This window comes from Onychomys torridus, chromosome X (assembly GCF_903995425.1).
Source record: "Onychomys torridus chromosome X, mOncTor1.1, whole genome shotgun sequence".
NCBI classification, from domain to species: Eukaryota; Metazoa; Chordata; class Mammalia; order Rodentia; family Cricetidae; genus Onychomys; species Onychomys torridus.
This window is the reverse complement of record NC_050466.1, coordinates 56,132,083-56,153,516: the sequence shown is the minus strand read 5'-3', so window position 1 is coordinate 56,153,516 and position 21,434 is coordinate 56,132,083. Positions and strand designations below refer to the sequence as shown.

Sequence of the window (21,434 nt, the reverse complement as noted above, 5' to 3'; positions counted from 1 at the left end):
TGAATATGGAAGATATTTGTTCAAAATGCTGAGAGCCCTGATGAAACAGACCAAGCCTGATTGCCAGCCTGAAGTGTGATATGAAATGATACTTCTCTGGCAGACATCTCACTCATGATAGGAATAAATCCAAACACGCTAAATCTGCTCTTTTCTCAAACAGCTGCAGAAGAAAGCACAAAGGACAGTTTAGGATACGTACATGTACATCACAGTTAGGACACCAAATATACTTCTTAAACATAAAGGAATATTTTCAAATTGTTTTTACCATGTGTTTACTCATTACTGTATGAACAAGCTGTATGTAAGAAATGGCCTCAGGCTTGGCACTGTTGGTAAGGTGCTTGCTTCATAAGCATGAGGACCATAGATGGAATCCCCAGAAAGCATGAAAAAAATCTAGACATAGCATTATGCATTTGTGATCCTACCACTGAGGAGACAAGAGTATCTCAGGGTTCACTGGTCAGGTTGCCTAGCCAAATCAGTAAGAGACCCTGTCTCAAAAATTAAAGTGAAAGCAACTAAAGAAGGTACCCAACATCAATCTCTTGCCTTCAGAGAAACACAATTACACATGGACCCACAAATACATGTGGGCACACATATACACACATACTGAACATACACATACATACATACATACACACACACACACACACACACACACACACACACAACATCAACAAGGCCACATACAGTATATATTAATTATAAGGAATAAATGCTCACCCTTGCACTTCTAATTGGTTTTCTCACTTTTGGCAATACTGACATTTAAGACTGGACCAGATTTTATTGGGGAAGATCTCTCACCTGAAAATCTTTGTTACTGACATAAATAAATAAACCTAAAATAACTAAAAGACAGGTGATGTATATTTTATCTGCTCAAACATAAAACAAAAAAATCATCTTTGGTTGGCTTGTGTACAATGCACAGTCCATACTTGTGTTAATATAGATATGTGTGTTACCTTTGAAAGTTGGTGTATTTTCAGAGCAAGGGGACCAGACACCAATGAAAATGGGTAGGTGGACCAAGTAGTTCAGCATCACAGACTACTCCAGTCAGGACTTCAGATAAGCCCTACATTTCCCCATCACACCAAGACACAACAGCAAGCTCTCCCAGGACTTGACAATTATTCTAATTTTCTCAGGGTCCCCAAAGATGCTAGTGCACCCAGACAACAAGAAGCAGTCTAGATAACATTATACCCACATTCCTAAGAGATGGAGTGGGTAGTTTTTGAACATTCAATGGGTTATGGATATTTGTCATTGTTTAGGGGGTTTGGTGACAAGTTGTTATTGGTAATGGTTAGGAAAAAATCTAAACAACGAAGATTAGATTCAGAGATCTTGTTCTGAAAAGAAAAAGGGGAATATGTAAATGATAAGATAAAAGGGTAAGTTATTGAATCTACTTTTAAACTAAAAAGACAACTACTAGCCTTAAATATTTTACATTGGTACAGATTTTTGTATATTGATATAAATTTAAGGTTATTTTTGTTATACTGTGTGTGTGTGTGTGTGTGTGTGTGTGTGTGTGTGTGTGTGTGTTTCTATTCTTGTTTAAGGTATTTTTTGTATATTGATACAAATTTAAGGTTATTTTGTTAGAACATACTGTACATACATTTCTACTTTTGTTTAAGGTATTATACCTATGCAGCTCATTTAACAATGTAACGTAAATTTCTATCCTTGAAAGTTATTATTACAAACTATTTAGGATAATAAAGAAATACAGGTTATTAGTCATCTACAACAATCAAACTTGCAATCGTGTTAGGTATGTTTTCAAGGTCAAACAGAGATATATTTTAGATAGACAGGTCATCTTCAAACACTTCAAAGGTCTACATAATAAGGCATTTAAGATTTTTAAATAATATAAGGTCCTTTGTGACAAGACATTTCTGCTCCTGGCAGCACCAATACTTCAGAAAAGATGCTGTGCATCAAGAGAACCTCCATATGGAGTTTGCTTTTTTTGTGGCAAAGTTAGCCACTGGGCAAGAAATTGCCATTGCCTGAACTGCTGATGGTATGCTGTCCAAACTGGACATGTAAGACATAAAAGAAAGTGGCTACCAAGGTTTTCTAAGACAAAGTGGGACAGTCCTTCAAAATTCCTGCTTCACAGAAAAGTCTCTCAGATACTCTAGGCCTGAAGGCCAAAGGTGGATGCCCCAATGTTACAGAGGAACCTTGGGTGATTGTCCAGGAAGCCAATTATTTCTACAATATTATCCCAGAATCTAATGTCACTGTATGATCAAAGACTTTGAAAACTGTCAATGTAGAGTGAAATGTAAGACTTGAGGCTAGAGATGTAGCTCAGTTGTCATAGTGCTTGCTTTGTATGCACAAAACCCTATGTTCAATCACTAACACTACTTAGAACAGGTATGTGACACATTCTTTTTATCCTAGTTCTTGGGAGGTGGAGGCAGGAGGACCAGAAGTTTAAAGCATCCTTGGCTACATAGTGAGTTCAAGTATAATCTGTCCTACCAGCCAGCTCCCAAATCCTGACAGAGACTTATTATTAGTTATGAAACTTAGGCTGCTAAATAGAACAAAGATTTCACTTTTTCTCTTCTTACTTCTCTTTATTTGCCTTGAAGTTACCATAGTTTATTTCCTGCTCAAAATTATTCACTCAGGCTGGGTGGTGGTGGTGCACACCTTTAATCCCAGGACTTGGAAGGCAGATCCAGGCAGATCTCTGTGAGTTCAAGGCCAGCCTGTTATACCAAGCGAGTTCCAGGAAAGGTGCAAAGCTACACAGGGAAACCCTGTCTTAAAAAAAAATTCACTCAGAAGGGATGTGCAGTGCCCTGCACACCTGGGCTCTAAATGGTTGCTATTGGATTGGCTCAGTAGCCTGTAACTGCTGGCAGCAACAGCACTCCAGAAACCAGTGCCAACCAGAATGGCAGCTGCGGAATGGATGGCACTGTGGGAGTGTTGCAATAACCTATGACAAACCTAACTTGTGTGCTAATAACTATGGTACACAGGATGGAGTTAGTGTGCAGAAAGAACATGAAATGGAGGAAGGGAGAGGCGGAACTAAAATAATGACAGAAAGATGAAGAAGAAAAAAGAAAGAGAAAGAAAAGGTAGAAGGGAAGAAAATAGTAAGGAACAGGGGAAATGGGGGGAAAGGAAGGAAGTGGGGGGAAGGAAAGGAGGGAGGGAGAATGGAAGGGAGGAAGAAAAAACAGATGACCAGTATTAGATGCCACAAAGACATATGGATATGATTGTTGCTAGAGTTATTTTTCCAGCTCCTGCCAAAGCCCTGGCAGTCCAACATCCCACTTATAAAATAAACACACAGACACTTATATTATTTACAAACTGTATGGCCACAGCAGACTTCTTGTTATGTAGTTCTTCTGTCTTAAATTAACCCATTTCTATTAGTCTATAAGTTGCCACGTAGCTCGTGGCTTACTGGTACCTTACATCTCGCTTGCATGGCGGCTGGCATTGTCTCTCTGCCTTAGCCTTCTACTTCCCAGAATTCTCTTCTCTGCTGGTCCCGCCTATACTTCCTGCCTGGCTACTGGCCAATCACTGTTTTATTTATTAACCAATCAGAGCACACATTTGACATACAGAACATCCCACAGCATATGATAAGATAAAAGGTCAATTATTGAATATACTTTTTAAAAGGAACTACTTGTTTTAAATAAGATAAGAAATGAATTTTTTTTGTCTGAATTTGTCAAATGTTACTGGACTGGACATTGTTAATATATATAATGGAGTTTTTCATCTGAATCTGTCAAATGTTAATGGACTAGATATCGTTAATGTAATTCTTGTCTGTATATATTGTATATACTTATTGTATATAGTTTTTCTTATATTAGTTATAAGCTTTTATAATTTTAGACAAAAAAGGGGTAATGTGGTGGTATTGTGTTCCCCAAAATATTGTGTACCCTAATAAACTTATCTGGGGTCAGAGAACAGAACAATTACAATATTAAACATAGATGTTAGGCAGTGGTAGCACACGCCTTTAATCATAGCATTCCAGAGACAGAGAACCACCTGGACCTCTGTGAGTTTAAAGCCATACTGGAAACAGCCAGGCATGGTGACTCATGCCTTTAATCCCATAAAGGGAGCCATTAATCCCAGGAAGTGATGGCAGAAGCAAAAAGGTATTTAAGGCATGAGGTCAGGAGCTGGTTAAGCTTTTAGGCTTTCCAGAAGCAGTTAAGCTGAGATCCATTTGTATAAGAACACAGAGGCTTCTGGTCTGAGGAAACAGAATCAGCTGAGGAACTGGCGAGGTAAAGTTGGCTGTGGCTTGTTCTGCTTCTCTGATCTTCTAGCATTCACCCTAATAACTGGCCTCCAGGTTTGTTTTTATTAATAATACCTTCTAAGATTCATGCTACAGACAGGTCACTTTTCAGATGACAGTTGGAGAACAGAGATGGCTTCCCATTCACCTATTTAAAGCTAATTGCAGAGGCTGACTTTGCTACCAGTTCCTCCTCCCAGCAGTGACAGATCTCCTCACAAGTCTTTAGTGTGTTTTCATTTTTCCCAACCTTGGAGCATAGCTGCCCCTTAGCTTCGCCCAGTTTCCCAACATTCAGTCACGCTGCACCTGAAAGTGTTATGTAGACTATAATTGCATTTTAAATGAAAATGAATTTAATTTTGTTTTTGGGTACTTCTTAACACCCTTGGAGGTGGCTGGTGGTGTTCCAGGAGGCTATAAAGCACAGTTGTTACAAAGTGAACAGGAGATGTGAAAAAGTGTTGCTGGGCACAATTGTCTTGCCGTGGTGTCTGGGTATCCCTCTGCATCTGCCACAGAAAAAAGAAAGAAAGAAAAGAAAAGAAAAAAGAAAAAGTCTGACATTCGTAATGTGTACCAAACATGGATTTTGTAATTTACCTATGCTTTGGAAATTTCGATGAGAATTTCTATTAGAAGATGCTACATAACAATGTATCCTTAGCACAGTTTTCAGACTTTTTCTGTTACTCCCACAACACAAACTTACTCACATTCTTACATTTTTCCATAACACTAAAGTATCCATATCATATTCTGACACAGAATTAAAAAATGAATGTGGTGACTCACACCTATAATCCCAGCCACTTGGAGACTGAGGCAGGAGGATTACCAGAAGGTCAAAACCAGCCTGAGCTACATAAGAATTTAATGACAGATTGAGCTGTAGAGTCTCCAAAAAGTAAATAAATAAATAAATAAATAAATAAATAAATAAATAAAAATCAACCAAAAAGAAGCCCTCCAATAAAGATGTAATTATATGGCTTTAGGACATGAAGGCTTGGAGGGAGAAAAGGGGTCAGTGATACTTGAAAAAAGGGACAGTGGAAGTGGCAGGGGTGAAGCAAAGATGACATAAATGTGAAAAATTCATAATAAAAACATAAAATTAAGAAGGAAAGCTCTCTGCATAGCTTAATGGGTTGTACAAATTCACACACACATATTTGCACACTTGCACTAATCTTCACAGAATGTCCTCAGATTGCTGGGCTGGTCCATGATCTCTTCCTGCACCTCCGCCAAAACCCATGTGGGCAATTTGCAAACCTGTTGAAAGGAACTGTGTGGTTTACAGTACCCAGCTAATCGAGGACTAGCTTCCTTTGAAAATGTGTCTTGTCTTCAGAAAGACTGAACTTTTGCCAGACTTACAACCAAGTTAATAATATGTCTTGAGACCATTTAAAAACACATAGTCCATCTGCTATCCTACTGTGTGCTCAGGCTGTTTAAGTGTAACTTACCTTTAAAAGAACAATGTACCCAACCTTACTATGCTTTGGATTTCCCATAGTGCATAGATTTAATCTTAAGTTATATACTTTTCTATACACCTCACCAAAATAATATGTACATGTTTGCATGCACACATTCGTACACTGTGGTTAGCATTTGGTGAAAAGAGCCAATAAGATGAAAGCAACCATAAATAATAAATGTCCCCAAAATGTTGACAGCAACATGAAGAAATAGATTGATAACAACTATTTGCAATTTTTGGATGTTATTCTGGGTCAGTTGGAATAAGTAAAGTAGCCTCATCCGTTGTAAACCTGCTAAAGATTTCTTTACAGTGTAAACTATTTCTCATCTCTTTCTTCTATGCTATTCAATAAAAATAGAGCAAAGTGCCTTGTTGGGGACAGGCACAACAGACAGATCAGGGACATGAGATGCACTCAAAAGGCCAATAACCAGAGACAGATGGAAGACACAGAAATGCTGTGGATATCACTCTGTATAAATAAAGTGCTGATTGGCTAGTAGCCAGGCAGGAAGGATAGGGTAGGCGGGACAAGGAAGAGGAGAAGGCTGGGAACAGGAAGGCTGGGAGGAGACACTGCCAGCCGCTGCCATGAGAAGCAACATGTAAAGACACTGGTAAGCCACAAGCCATGTGGCAAAGTATAGACTATCAGAAATGGGCTAAATATAAGAGTAAGAGCTAGACAATGGTAGGCCTGAGCTAATGGCCAAGCAGTTTAAATAATATAAGTGTCTGTATGATTATTTTATATGTGGGTTGTGGGACCACAGGGGCTTGGTGGAACCTGGAGAGAAGCTCTCCAACTACACAGAAAGAACTCAAATTTGGACTCACACTGGATCAAAACTTCTTCAAAAAAAGTCCCATTTTTCATTCCTTAGTAAAACATTCATGGATGTTGGTGCCTCCTGTGAGGAAGGTATTCTTTTTTGGTCCTTGATGCTCTATGCACACAAGCTAAGAACTAGACCAGGTGACTATTTTAACCCCTAGTGGATTATACAGAAGGGAGAATGAAGATAGCCCATTGGCACAGGTGATTTCATTCACCTACTACTTAACTTCTACCTATTTTAAGAATTCTGGGGAGCCAAAATGAGTATAGTACAAATTTTGCCTTTGGGGTGTTTCCCAGTCTTGATTACAGGGCTCATGGCTATGTGCCTCCATTTCCATATCTCCCTTTGGTTTCTGTCCTCTCCATCAGACTTTGCAGCTACTGTCTGCTTTCTATAGAAGACTCAGCTGAGCCCCACTGATCCTGAGAAGCTGTCCAGGAGCACACGTTGGTGCCTCAGATTTCCCATTTAGCAAAGTCATTGTGCTCTCTCATTCACTTCTCTAACTTCTGTACCTCCAGGTCATGAACTATACTAGGTAGAATGCACACTGATAGAAGGAACAAATAGTGTCCCTAGAGGCATTTTAAATATATAGGCATGAACTATACCATGTAGAATGCAAGCTGATAGAAGGAACAAAATAATGTCCCTGGAGGCCATCATTCTTTTAAAGTAAGACTATATAAAAGAGTTCCAGAAGGTACTCCATTCAAAAATAACTCCCCAAATATGTGGGATTGCCATAATATCTCCATTTGAATTTCAAGTAAACAATGAACAATGTTTAGTGTGCCTCAGATATTGCATAAGACATACCAAAAATTAAAAAAAAAAAGCATTGTTGAACTGAAATCTCAAATTAACTTGGCACCTTGGATTTTTGTTTGTTAAATATAGAAATTCTCTAAATATATTGTTTTAAGAGTCCATTGGGTTAAAGACACCTAATATTTGAATTAAAAATACTCCCTAAGACATACCTAGGCAGTAACCAACTGCTCTCTAATTAGACTTAAGACCCATTGAAGAAGAGGAAAATCATGCCTGGTGCTAATGAAGTTATGGATCTCAGAGGAGAGCCTACAACCATTTGTTTACTAAATAAGCATAATCCTTGATTATAATCTGTAATCATTTGTCTTTACATCCACAGTTAAGTATAGTCCTCACCATTTACAAGAGTTGGAGGCCATTACAGAAAACCACAACCAATCAAAATGCAGAATTATAGAGCCCAGTCCCAATTGATATATCAACAATACAACTTGTGCACCTAAGTCTCAGGGAACATGGTGAAAGAGGGTGTGGAAATATAGTAAGAGGCAGAAGATTAAAAAAAAAATTTACTGTGAGAGCTTGTTTCCTAATAATGTCAGAAGCTATTTTGATAAAGTCTCAGCAACATGACTGCCTAAACATGCACTGAATAAGGACAATACCAACAGAACATGCCAATGAGAATAGAGGAAAGCTCATGAAGCAACAACCCTACCTCAGGCAAGTAAGGAATGCTAAGTGTTAGAGAAATAGTCTTCTCCAGGGACTATTATAATCTTTCCTGAAAGCAAGTGCATACAAGTAACAGTGAAAGACAATGCAAGTTGTATCTGTGTATTGAGAAATATGTGCATGCATGCATGCACATATATGTATGTAGCAACAATTAATGAAAACAGAGACCACAAATTTAAAAGAGAGCAGGGATGGGTATATGGGAGGTTTTAGATGGGGGAGGAAATAGGTAAATGATACAACTGCATTATAATCTCAAAATATAAAAAAAAAAATCAAAATAGAAACAAAATAAACCAAAATACTTCATTAGAGGACCACATCTTTATCTTGATTTTTAAAATTGTATTATTTTATATGCATGGGTGTTTTGCCTGCAAATATGTTTGTGCACTACTTACGTGCCTAATGCCTGTGGAGGCTAGAAGGCTGTGAAAAATCCTTTGGAACTGAAGTTACATATATTTGTGAGCCACCATTTGGTGCTAGAAGAGTAGCTGGTGCTCTTAACCATTGGGCAATCTCTCCAACTTAATTTTGATTATTTTAAACAGTATTGAATGGCTAGAAAGTAATAGAGAGTGGACCAATTTAATTTTATACCTTAAAACATTTATGTATTTCATTTTAGGTAAAGTTATATAGAATATAGGGGTATTTACTTCATTGAGATAGGAAAAATGGGCCATCAAAAGTTTTGTGATATAGTCCTAGTTTATATCTATGATCTCTAGGTCATTATGAATTGCACTCTTGTCATTCTAAGAATGGGCCTGGATTGAGTGGTCATGTAACTCAAAGAATACCCAAGAACTCACTTTAAATAGGCAAGTAGTATGGACATACTTAAAAGAGCACACAAATATCTTATTTTGAATGCCCATGCTAACAACCACCACCACCATCACTGTGCTCGTGCATGCACTTACTCCATGCACATATTGTTTCTCTGTGCTATTTGAGAACTAGAAACTGGGACAATAGAACAATATGGTGGAAAGTGTAGAGTTGTTGTATACAAAAAACAACCAACCAGTGTTAGAAAATTTCAAAAGCACAGAGAATATTCCCTAGTAGGATAGTAATACTTTCCACTCTAGAGTAGTACTCTTTCCATGCTCACTCCCTGTCGAAGCATCTAACTTAGAAAGTATGTCCTTGGCCAAGAGACCTGACATTTTGAAGTAAAACAGACTTCCATGCAAAGGAGTATCAAGCATCTGCTAATCCCATCTACTCACATATGGGCTATTTGTAAAGCATAGATGTTTAGAAGATGAGCCACATGGGAGCCTTGTGTGTGAATCCAGGTCTGGCAGGCATTTCACAAATGCTTTGTCAGACCACAGAGATAAGGGAATAGGTACACTACTAGGAAATGCACTACCCAGGGAAACATCCAAGCCATGTGCTAACTACTTTTCAAGCACTGTATCATTTAATCATTTCCCAGAGAGGAGGCTGACACTAAATTGATCAACCTGTTCCAAGATGCATCTCTAGCAGAGGTGCTCAGATCTAGAGCAGAGATCTGCACTCAGAGGCTGAATATTCCCCCTGGGCCCTATACATACAAAGCACTTATTTGAAATACTATAGTAATGCCTTGCAGGTGGGCCTGGCTTTGGGTTTGGGCTTTATATAACTTTATATAGATTAGACAGGACTGAAAACTTCATTTTGGTAACAGAAGAGAAACAGGACAAAAAAAATTCTTCATACCCTGAGTTCATACATTCATCAGGCAAGCCTCCCTCAAGGCTTACCAGCCCCTTGAAATTATCAGATCCTCATATCATCATACTTTATATGATCAGATCCCACCACATGGAGCCCTCCACACCTTAATTCAGAAAAATTCACTTTAATGCATATAGGATTTCTAGACCTGATTTCCCCCCAAAATATGCTTTAGTGATTTGGGTCAAAACAAAGGTGGATACCCTGTAACAATATTGCCTACTCCATGTACCTTCAAACATAGTCTGAATAAATTTGGTATCAATTTACCTGTTCTCTGGCAAGAGCCTTATAAGGATGCTTAAGAGCTGGCACTGTCAATTTTGAAACAATTGATGTCAGGAGGATAATGACAGTGCCCAAACTTTACCACAGCCTATCTGGCTGGAAAAGATAGGCCTCCACCACCATAGTCACTCCTCAAGATAATATTATGGAGAGAAAAAAACAGCTGGTCAGATTCATGTGCTGACAGAATTTAATCCTACTGAATTGCACAGTGTGGGACAGAGTCAATGGGTTATGGAGAATCTTTGTGTAAAACAAGCACTAGAACAAAGAAAAAAATCATTTAAAAAAAACCTACAGAATTTCAGGAATCAGAAATAGAACACAAGGCCTAGTATGCTTGAAATTCTTGGTTCCATTCCCAGCATCACATAAGCCAGGGAGAGTGGTACTCAAGAGATGGAAGTGGGGTGATCAGTTCAGAAATCCAAAGTCATCTTCAGGAACATAGTGAGTTCAAGGCTAGTCTGAACTAAAGACACAGAAGGGGGGACAGAAGGACTCAGAAGACAAATGGTCAATGAAAGACAAATGATTTATTCAAGGAGGGGTTCCAGGAATCAAATGCAGCAGAAAAGCCTAGAAAAAATAGATTTGTGATCAATCTCACAGTGGCAAAATTGTGATGTGCAGAGGTTGTTTTTCACTCAAGTCAGGGGAATGAAGGACATTAGTGTTTCAGCTCAGGGATAAATGGAGGTCAATGAATTCTGCAAAAAAAAAAAAAAAGAAGTTTCTTGATGCTCAACAGGACAGCTGCATCAGGAAGATAGAAGCACAGGGAAAGAAGGATTGAGTGAGTACTAATGGAGAGGCTAGCATGGGCGACACATTCAAAGACTTTTGCATTGGAGTGAAGAAGTAAAATCAAGAGAAAGAAAGTAGAACTAAGACATTTTCAAGATGAGTGAAACTCATTTAGGACAGAAGCTTGGGAAGGACGTCAATGGAGAGAGAAAGAGAAGAGGTGAGGCTGAGGAAGCAAAGAAGGCAAGAGCACTAAGTGAAGAATGATGACATAACAAACTATGCAGAAAGATGAAACTGGGCGGAATCTGCTTGGAGCTTAGTTAAGAGGTAGCAAGACGAGGGACTTTTAAAGAGTGTTAAGAAGTTTGGGAAGACTAAGTAAAGAACATGCTAGGAGCATGTATTGAAAGCCAAGGAGTCTGCTGGGCCTTTCAAAGCCAGCATTCCATTTCATATATGTAACAACCTATGATATAAGTATATTTCTCTTTGAAAAGAGGAGAACAGTGTGGTTCAGGCAAATTAAGGGGTCCCGAGACAGATCCTGAGTTGAAAGGCACATGTTTCTTATCCCTCTGACTTGAACAAGTATGCAAGGGGAAGGAGACCAGTCACAGAAAAGCAACCTTTGCCTGCATCACAATTTAGGTACTGTGAAATATATCACAAAACCCAGTGTGAATAATTGAGAGCACTCCTTTCAGAACACCTCCTATCAATTCTGCCAATTTAGTTGTTTCTCACTTCCTGTTTTCTTTCCTTTTTTTTGTGAGATAACTATAAAAGGAACAGCTTTCCTGTAAGTTGTGATAGGATTTTTGCCAGCAAGAGATAAAAAACCAACTTCTCTGTTTAACATAATGAAAAATCCCCAATCAATCTTGCAATTCAGATAGCCTCCTAAAGCTAAAAAACACGGTTCTATCAAATTGCGAACAGCTTTATATATGTGGCAGCAGAGTAAAACAAAAACCAACCAGAAAGACCTAAAAAAAGACATCTTTCCCATGAGTCTCTGACTTTATCTTTTGCTTGCTCAAGAATTTCAGAAATGGCTAATTGTAAGCAAGTTTTAAGACTCTATCAGCTGTTAAACAGTGAGAATTTACCTTCATGAAGGACTGCTCAAGCTTCATGGAATGCCAAGCATTGTTTGCCTTTGATTAGATTCATATCCATCTTCTATGGTTATGGCCTCTATTACAAGTGAAGATTAACTAGTAATATCAATATGCAAATTCTAGAACATGTCTGGTGGAGTGGACCTAACTGTTGATGGGAATAAAGTATAGTACTAAGGTTGAAATATGTTGACTTCTTATTGATCTTGGAAAAAAGCACAAAGGGATACTCCAAGGGTACCCCTGAGAGCCTAATGCACCAATCTTTCTATGCACCTCCATTGTGAGTGTGAGATTATAATGTTATTATAAAATATTTTCTCTAGTATGTTCACCAAACATCATGGCTGGAAGCTCCATATGAAAGAACACCTTATATGCATAACTAAAATTCTCTAAATAGGTAAATTAAAAGGAGATAAGTTTAAACAAAGCACAAGAAAAGCACTGGAAACAGGCAGGACAAACAAATCTTTAGAATTGTTGGAGATGTAAACACCCAAAGGATTAGGCTAACATTCAGCATTTTCATAATGCATCTGACCAAAGGTCCTTTGTAGCACATATCTGGAAGTGGATAGTGGGTTTCTGCAAAACACATTTGGGGAGTACTGCAGTGATCAGTTGTTAAAAACGTGGATCAGAAAACTAGTGGAAAGGGGCAGATCATTTTGTTTGTCATCAATTCACCATTATTGTTTCTTTTATGCCACTAAATTTACACACACATACACACACACAATATAGAAATATTCATAAAAGATAAGCAGAAACCATTCTCAATGCAAGTCATGCTCTCTTGAATCTTGATATTCCTTCAGCCATCAGACAACTCACAGTTTATTACAGTTACATCGAGTTACTTCTAAGAGCATCAGCCAATGTCTCTAGATGTTCCAGAACATCTCCTGCCTGTATTCTGGAGGGTCCACACCTATCCCTCCCATGCCTGAACATCTGTCTGGAGATCCCTAGCTGCACATGCTGCTGGTTTTGTTGATACCACCCTGCCAGGTACCATAACCCTCAAACTACCATTGAACCTGCCTTTTTTAATGCCATACATTCTCAGGAATCATAAATATGTCACAGCTACTGTCTTTATATATTGGTATGTATATGTGCATGCACATGTATGTGTAGGTATATTTGTAGATACCACAGGTTGTTGTCTGGTGTATTCTTGAGTTACTCTCTACCTTAGATTTTGGTTTTGATTTGGTTTTATGACAGAGTGTCTCATTGAATGTGGAGCATACCAATTAGACTAGACTGGCAGGTCAGCAAGTCCCAGTGATCTTATCTCTACCTCCCCAGCACTGAGATAGCAGGTACATTCTGCTAACCCCAGCTTTTTATGTGGGTGACAGGCTTGTCTTGCAAGCACTTTACTGCGACATCTCTCTAGACCCTGTCTTCCCTTCTGATGTTACATTTTGTCACATAATATATCAAAAGTAATGTTTCCTTATGTATGTCTCTAGCTTCTAAATGTAAATACAGTTTTTAGGTATTATCAAGGAGGCAATTCGCCAGGACCAGCTTGTATTTCTATATATCCTTTGAGCAGAAACCCTGAGTGTTCTGGACTAATTTTGTCAATGATGTTTGATTATAAATAGACAGCTAAAATGGAGTGCTTCCTCCAGGAGAAGAGGGCAGATCTGCTTACAGCCCAAGAAGACAGAGATAATGCATCTCTAGGGAGCCAAGGATAGATGTGATTACTGTTCATTACAATCTCAGGGCTCCTTTCCTGTAATGACAACCACTATACATCAGCGTCCTTTTGAGAAACTGAGGTCCAAATACTTTACACAGATGCTAATCCAAGTGCTTTTCTGTGAATAATGGGCTTTATTTTGTCTCTGACTCACATGGCCTGTCTTCTATCAGACTCTTGAGACTATGGTAAACACCCTCACCCCCTCACCAGCCAGCTTGCAAAGTCCTGTACCATCCCTCTCCCTCATTAACCACACATTTAATCCCATCACTCAGGAGGTAGAAGCAAGAAGATCTCTATAGTAAACTCCAGGCTACCCAAGGCAGCAACATCCATCTCTCTCTCTCTCTCTCTCTCTCTCTCTCTCTCTCTCTCTCTCTCTCTCTCTCTTTGTCAAAAAAAGTTGCCTACCAAGCTTCTTGTGATAAAAGGCATGAATATACATACATATACACATATATATGTATGTATGTGTGTGCATGTTCTAGAATTTGGGTTGTTAGTTCTTTACAAGGCACAGAAATTTTCATTTAATACTCACAAAAGCCCAGAAGATATTTACCAATTATTATTGCAGTTTAGGAAGGCTGAGTGCTACAGTACACTGGATCCCCCAATCCAATATGCTTTTACCACTTAAGTGGGATGCAAACATGCTTCATTTTTATTCTCTCTGTAAGTTATATCATTCCTTATTGACATCTGCTCAATGGAACATATTTATGAAATGCTAATAAAAAAATCAAAATAAAAACATTTCAATAGAGAATGAGACTTTTCTTTGCCCAAAGTCCTTCATGTCAAGCTACTCCAGAACATTCTACCCTTGGTCATGTTCTATCTGTATGTAATACAAAAACAAAACAAAACAACTTCTAACCAGTTCCATTTGATGTCTGTATTTTTCTTGTTCCATTTTGAGGTAACCACAAGGGAACTCACAAAGGAGGAGGGCAGGAAGTACTGTGCATCATGCTTGAATGACACTGCTTTCTTAGAGCACTCAGAACCCTTAGAGAAAGTGCTATTGGTTAAGTACTAGCTGCACTCTGTTATGTAAAACACCATGAGAATAGCCATCCATCTTTCTCTGGTTTTGGTTAAACAACATCGGGCCAATTTATTATCAATGGTGAAGCTGATCTGCCCTCATCTCATTTGCTATAATCTCTCCTACTTCCTCTTCCCTTGGGTACATTAAGGCTCACTTATACACACAAACTTGCAGTTAATAAAAAAGATTTATGTGCATGGAAGATTTTATTCCTTCCATCAAATGTTTACTTAAGGAGGCTTTATTGCATAAAATAACATCCTTACTTGGCGCACAGTAGATTTATCTTTTTTTAAACCCTTTTTTTATCATTTCATATTTCAAGTCTTAGTCTCTCATGGGAATTTTATTTTGCAGAGCAGTTCTGACTTAGCATATTGCCTTCTTTATAGATAGGATGCTTAAGAAAAGAAAAGTATTCGATTATTACTTTTAGAAGCTTAGAAACTGGCAGGGCAGCTTCCGAAGAATTAGAAGGGGAAAATGGTTTAATTCAAATACTGTTTTGGGTATAACAAGGCCTATAGGAGTTGGAATTGGTCTTTCCCCAACTTGTGCAAGTTTCGAAAACAAAGATAACACACAAATGATGTCCATAAAAAGTAAGTTAACCTTTCATCTCAGTAATATGCTACATAAGTATTTATTATAGGGAAACATTTCAAAGTAAGAAAAATACAGAAATTTTATGAACACAAGGGCTCAAAAGTCAGTGATGAACTAAGTAACTCACAAGAAGCATGTGTAGATTTTCTGCTTAGCAAGAGACTCTTAGAGATAAAGACGAGAGGATACACAAAAGAAGACTATAAAGAAAACAGGTTACAGTTCTCACCTGCAATCTCAAGCACAGCAAAACTCTCTCAGTAGCAAAACTAATCATGAGAAAGGAAATGCATTTCCAGATGATTCTCCTACTTCTTCCTTCCTGTCTAAATTCAATTCACTCAAAACACCTAGGTTCCACTTTAACTACTTATTTTATAATCCATACTTCTTTGGAGTCTATATCAATTTGCTACAGCATACAAGTCTCAACTTAGGGTGATTCCATCTGCCTGGTAATTCTTGGTAAAATCTGTGGTTGGTATGACCTGATGTATGCTGCTGGCATCTACTAGGCAAAGGCTAACAATAAAGCTGATTATCCTACAATACACAGGATATCCCCTCACAAATTAAAACAATAAAAATGTCAATAGTGAAGAGGTGGATAAACCCTATAATAGGTGATATGATTATGTAATACTTAAAATTATTTTGAACCAGAAATAAAAACAGGCATCATATCTGCAAAGATTCATCTGGCCAGTAGTAATCAGAGAAATGTAAATGAAATCACAGGAAAGTACTGCTTCAGGTGCACCAGAACAGCAAGCATCAAAAGAGCAGATAAATGCAACTGTTGTTTAGCATAGAGAGGAACTCTGTACACAGGTGATAGAAAGAAAACTGGTGGAGCTCCTGTGGAAGAGTTTTGCAGGATTTTAAAACATTAAACCATAAAAAAATGACTAAAGGCTTCCACTTAAGTTATTCGCCTAAGAGATGTATTACTGTACATCTACACATGTAATACTAATTATTAATAATTGCTAATTTCTAGAAATAATCCATATGTCCAATATACAGACAAATAAAATCAGTGAGAGAAAACCTAAAATGTGGTACTTCTGTATAACAGACTAATTAAAAGAACATTGTACTTTGAATGAAAAACACATTCCCACAGGACCAAGTGTTTAAACACATGGTTCCCACTTGGTGTCTCTATTTGAGGAGGCTAAACTTTTAGGGCCTTGGAACCTTGTTGGAGGCAGTACATCACTGGGAGAGGGCTTTGAGGCATTATAGCCTTGCCCTGCTTGCTGCTTTCTCTCTCTGTTTCCTGTGTGAGGAATAAATATCATCACCCAGCTTCCCACAGGCACTGCCCTTGTCATTATGGAACTGTACACTAAAATAAAATTTTCTCTCTTAAGTTGCTTTTGGTTAGGATATTTTATTGCAACAAGAGGGAGGTAACTAATAACAAAGAACACATTACTGACAGGTTAAATGATATAAGTGAACATTGAAAACAAATATATGTTGAGTGTAGTGGTGGTTCATGTTTTCAATTCTAGCCCTTGACAACTGAGGCAGAAGGATTACTATAACCTCCGGGCCACAACATAATAAATTTCAGCCCAAGAGAGACCCTTTGTCACACAAAACAAAAGAAAAAAACAACAGCATGTAGAGGGAGAGAAACCAAAAGATCATGTTATACCTAGACAGAATACAATTATGGAGACAGAAAACAGATCAATGAATGGTTGGGTCTGGATGTGGGCGTAAAAACTAAAACCTAAAAACAAATACATTAAAAAAACTTTTTAAGGAGATACAACTCATTAGAATCAGAAGAATCTATGAATTTATGGTCCTGTTTCCAAAAGATTATCAACAGAAATGTGGTGGATGAGTAACTTTAAATGTTGTACAAAAATTAAGAAGACAACTACCAATCTCACATGTGAAAGAAACTTGATTTCAGGATGTGAAGGAAGACTCATGTTGGTCATATTTATACCTGGAGTCTACAAAGATTAAACGCTTATGACCCAAATAGTTACTATATTCAGCATGTATCTGAAAAATGAAATAACCCTGGAAAGTCATATTTCCATGTTTCTCTAAATTAGCTACTATCCAGAAGGCTGTAGAACAATATTCAAATATGTAGCAAAGAGGGGGAAAGTCTGCAAAGAATCATTAATATAAATATATAGCTATTTGGGAGTAAATTTCATTTCTACATAAAAATAATTGTGCAAATTAAACCACAGTGAACTACCACTTAAGATCCACAAGAAAGAATGTAAAATTTTATTTCATTTGCCAGAGCAATAAAAAAGCAGAGAAAAGTATCATTATTTGGGCCATGAGATCAGGCTGTGCCTTATCACAAGAACAACATACTAAAGAATCCCATATATCTGTTTACCACAATGTTTTGCTTCCATCCTGGATGGGGTGGGGACATGAAAATGCCTGTGAGATTACTCATCAGGTAAAAGCACATGCTGCTATGCCTAAGTCCTGAGTTCAATCCCCTGGGCCCACTTGTAAGAGTGAACTGACCCCTGCAAGTTGTTTTCTCACTTCTACATTTATGCCATGGCGCTTGATCTGTTTCTCTCTCTCTCTCTCTCTCTCTCTCTCTCTCTCTCTCTCTCTCTCTCTCTCTCTCACACACACACACACACACACACACACACACACACACACAAAGAGTTAATAAACTATAATGTCTGAAAATTTTTAATGAAGTGGGACTTCTGATTCCTAAAAAGCTCCTGAACAGCTAAGTGGACATTCAGTCAGGTAAAGAGAAAACCCACAGAATGGAGAAAAAAATTTCCAGCCACATATCTGACAGAAGATTAATATCCAAAAACTTGAAGAATACATACACATATCAAAACAAAACAAAACAAAACCCTTCAACCCATTAAAAATCATCCTGGGGCCTGAACAGAGGGTTCTCAAAGAATGGAAAATTTGGCTAAAACCATTATCTCAAAAAATGTTCATCATCCCTAAAAATTAGGAAAATGAAAATCAGAACAACTTTTAGATTTCATCATACCCTAGTCATAATGGCAAAGATCTATAAAACAACCTACAGCATATGCTAGAACCACTGTGGAGGATAGGAAACCCTCACTCACTGTTGTTGGGTTTACAAAATGATCCAGCCATTGTGGAAATCAGTGTGAAGGATTCTCCAAAAGCTAAACATAAATATGCCATATGATCCAGCTATACCAGTTCTTGGCATATACTCAAAGGACTTGACATCCTGCCCTATAGATACTTGCTCAACCATGTTCATTGCTGCTCTAGTCACAGTATCTAAGACAAAATGTTCTTCAATTGATGAATGGATAATGAAATGAATACTACACAGCTATAAGAAAAAATGAAATCATAAATTTTTCAGGTAAATGGATAGAACTAGAAAAGATAACATCAAATATTCTCTTTCACCTGAGACTCCTAGCTCCAAATCTGCAAATGTAAATATATATCCTGGACTAACTACCGAAAACAGGAAAGTAAAAAAGGGACCTTTGCCAGGGATGGGGATGGGGAAGCAATAGAGAAGGAAATAGCAGGATACAAATCATCTGAAAATGGGGAAAACTGAGGAGGTCCTAATTAGGGAGGAAGGAGCTAAATACAAAAGGAAGGAAAATGGTAACAATAAGAGTGTCTGAAAAAGTCATAAGGAATGATACTATCATGTATCTGACTAAAAATAACTATAACACACGTAAGTCAATGTAAATATATATTGTTTAAATGAAAATTTCCTGTCTGGACTAACAATACTCCCTCTAAGAGCCAAATACTACCTAACAAAACCCCAATACCAGGCATGAGATACCCTCTTGAATTGTTGGTCAGGTCTGTCCAAGAGACTCCCCCAAAATACAAGGTGTTGCAACTGCCCTTGGTTGCCTCTCACCCGTTGCTACCATTAGTGGAAGGTTAAATACCTATTGTTGAAAATACCATGTACTTCAGACACAGAGCCCAAGGGCCAGTGAGCTGAAACTGATTTGAAAGCCTCCTCCTTGGGGACTAGCTTTCATGGTACCAGAAGTGACCACACAAGCATCCAAATGTCAGGATCACCTAGTAGTTCTACACAGCTATAATGCTTATGATCCACAGAAATGACTACCATGGCATGATAACCCTAAGGGTGCAGGAGTGGAATACATACCTTGATGGTAACTGACAACTCTCTAATTGGACTTGAGACCTTCTCAACAGGAAAGAAAGCATGCCTGATACTGGAAACCTAGCCAACTACCCAGGGCTAGTAAAATAATGAATCTTTTAGTCTCCACATTACTAAACCATTATGATCCTTAACTATATTCCAAATATTTGTCCTTATACCCCTCATCAAGGAAAACTCATTTTGCAACAGAGACCATTATAGAAAACCACAACCAATCAAATGCAGAGTTGTGGAGCCCAGTCTGATAAATCTACAATACAACTCCTATACCTATGACTCAGTGATCATTATGGAAGAGGGGATAAAAATATTATGAGTCAGAGAAACAGGGAGTTTCCTGTGAGATTCTGTCTTCTAGGAATGTCAGAAGCTAAACTCATAAAGCTTCACCAACATGACTGCATAAAAATGACCTCAACAAGGACAACAAGAATAGATATGTTAATGTGGGTGACAAGAGGCCTCAACTCTAGACAAAGAACTACAGGCAACTAAGGAATGCTGAAAGTAGGAGAAATGGTCTTTCCCAGGGAAGAGTGCACCGATTGGTTTTCCAACATCAAATGGTCATCCCTGAAAACAAACAAGTAACATTATACAGACTGAGCAGGTTGTATTTATGTATTTAGGAATATATGTGTATATTCTAATATACAACTAATGAAAAAGAAGCCATTAATCTAAAAGCGAACAAGGAGAGGTATATGGGAGGGTTTGAAAGGATGAAAGAAATGATATAATTCTACTATAATCTTAAAATATAAAATTAAAAAGTTATTTCTGCTTATGGCTGAGGTCTACACATCTGTGTTTTCCCCAAGTGAACATAGTAGAAAGATTTTTTTAAATCACATTTAAATTTGAACTAAAGGGAGAGAAATCCCTCTGGTCATACTTACTGAACACTGGAAAATATTGAGAAGGTGAATAATAGGTGTCTTTACATAATCTGTTTTTGTTTTTAAACCTGGATGCTATTTACAACAATGTCCTGTGTTGTAAAACTCCATGAATTGCACACTCACAGTTGACTATGTGTCTGTATATTTAGCATTTATTTCATTTCCTAGCGAATCAAGTCTGATTTTATTACCTTCTTTCCCTTTCATGGCCATGTTTCTAAGTACTAAATTCTGTGAAAGGAGTGGCTCACAGCAGAATGCCAAAAATTGTGTTGCTCTCTTACAGCACAGCCAAAAAACTGTCTAATATACTAAATTTTTACTAATTTTTAGGTATACCAGTGTTTTTGCCTTCATGTATGTCTGTGTGTCACATGTGTACTGGTGTCCATGATAGCCAGAAGTTGTCAGAAAATCTGAAGATACAGTTACAGATGGTTGTGAGCTGCCATGTGGGTGCTGGGAATTGATCCTGGAGACTCTAGAAGAACAGCCCATGTTCCTAACCTCTAAACTATCTCTCCAGCTGCCAACGTTTTCTACTTTTGGGTAGGGTTAGAACCAATTGAAAACATAAATGCATAAACCTGTTGCAGGTGAGTTTGACACGCCTGCCCTCCTATGTGAAATACTGTTACAAATTGAGCTTCAAGACAAGTCCTGAGGTCCTGGTCCCAGCTATCACACTAATATGTACACTTGCCATATTGCCCTAGAGTGGCACTGCATGCTTTGAAATGGAATTTCTGTGCACTCTAAAAAATAGCAATGAAGATTTCTAATCCTAGGATAGAGTGGAGGTCCTACTTAGATGCATGGTAAAAAGGAAGCTACTTTCAGATCACAGCGTATGTTTCA

General features: G+C 37.9%; 1 protein-coding gene across 6 annotated transcripts in view; it reads right to left on the bottom strand.

The window, feature by feature from the left end:
* The window catches only part of Frmpd4 (FERM and PDZ domain containing 4), a 914,754-nt gene that overhangs the window by 497,574 nt on the left and 395,746 nt on the right, over positions 1-21,434 (bottom strand). The gene's annotated exons all lie outside the window — the stretch shown is intronic.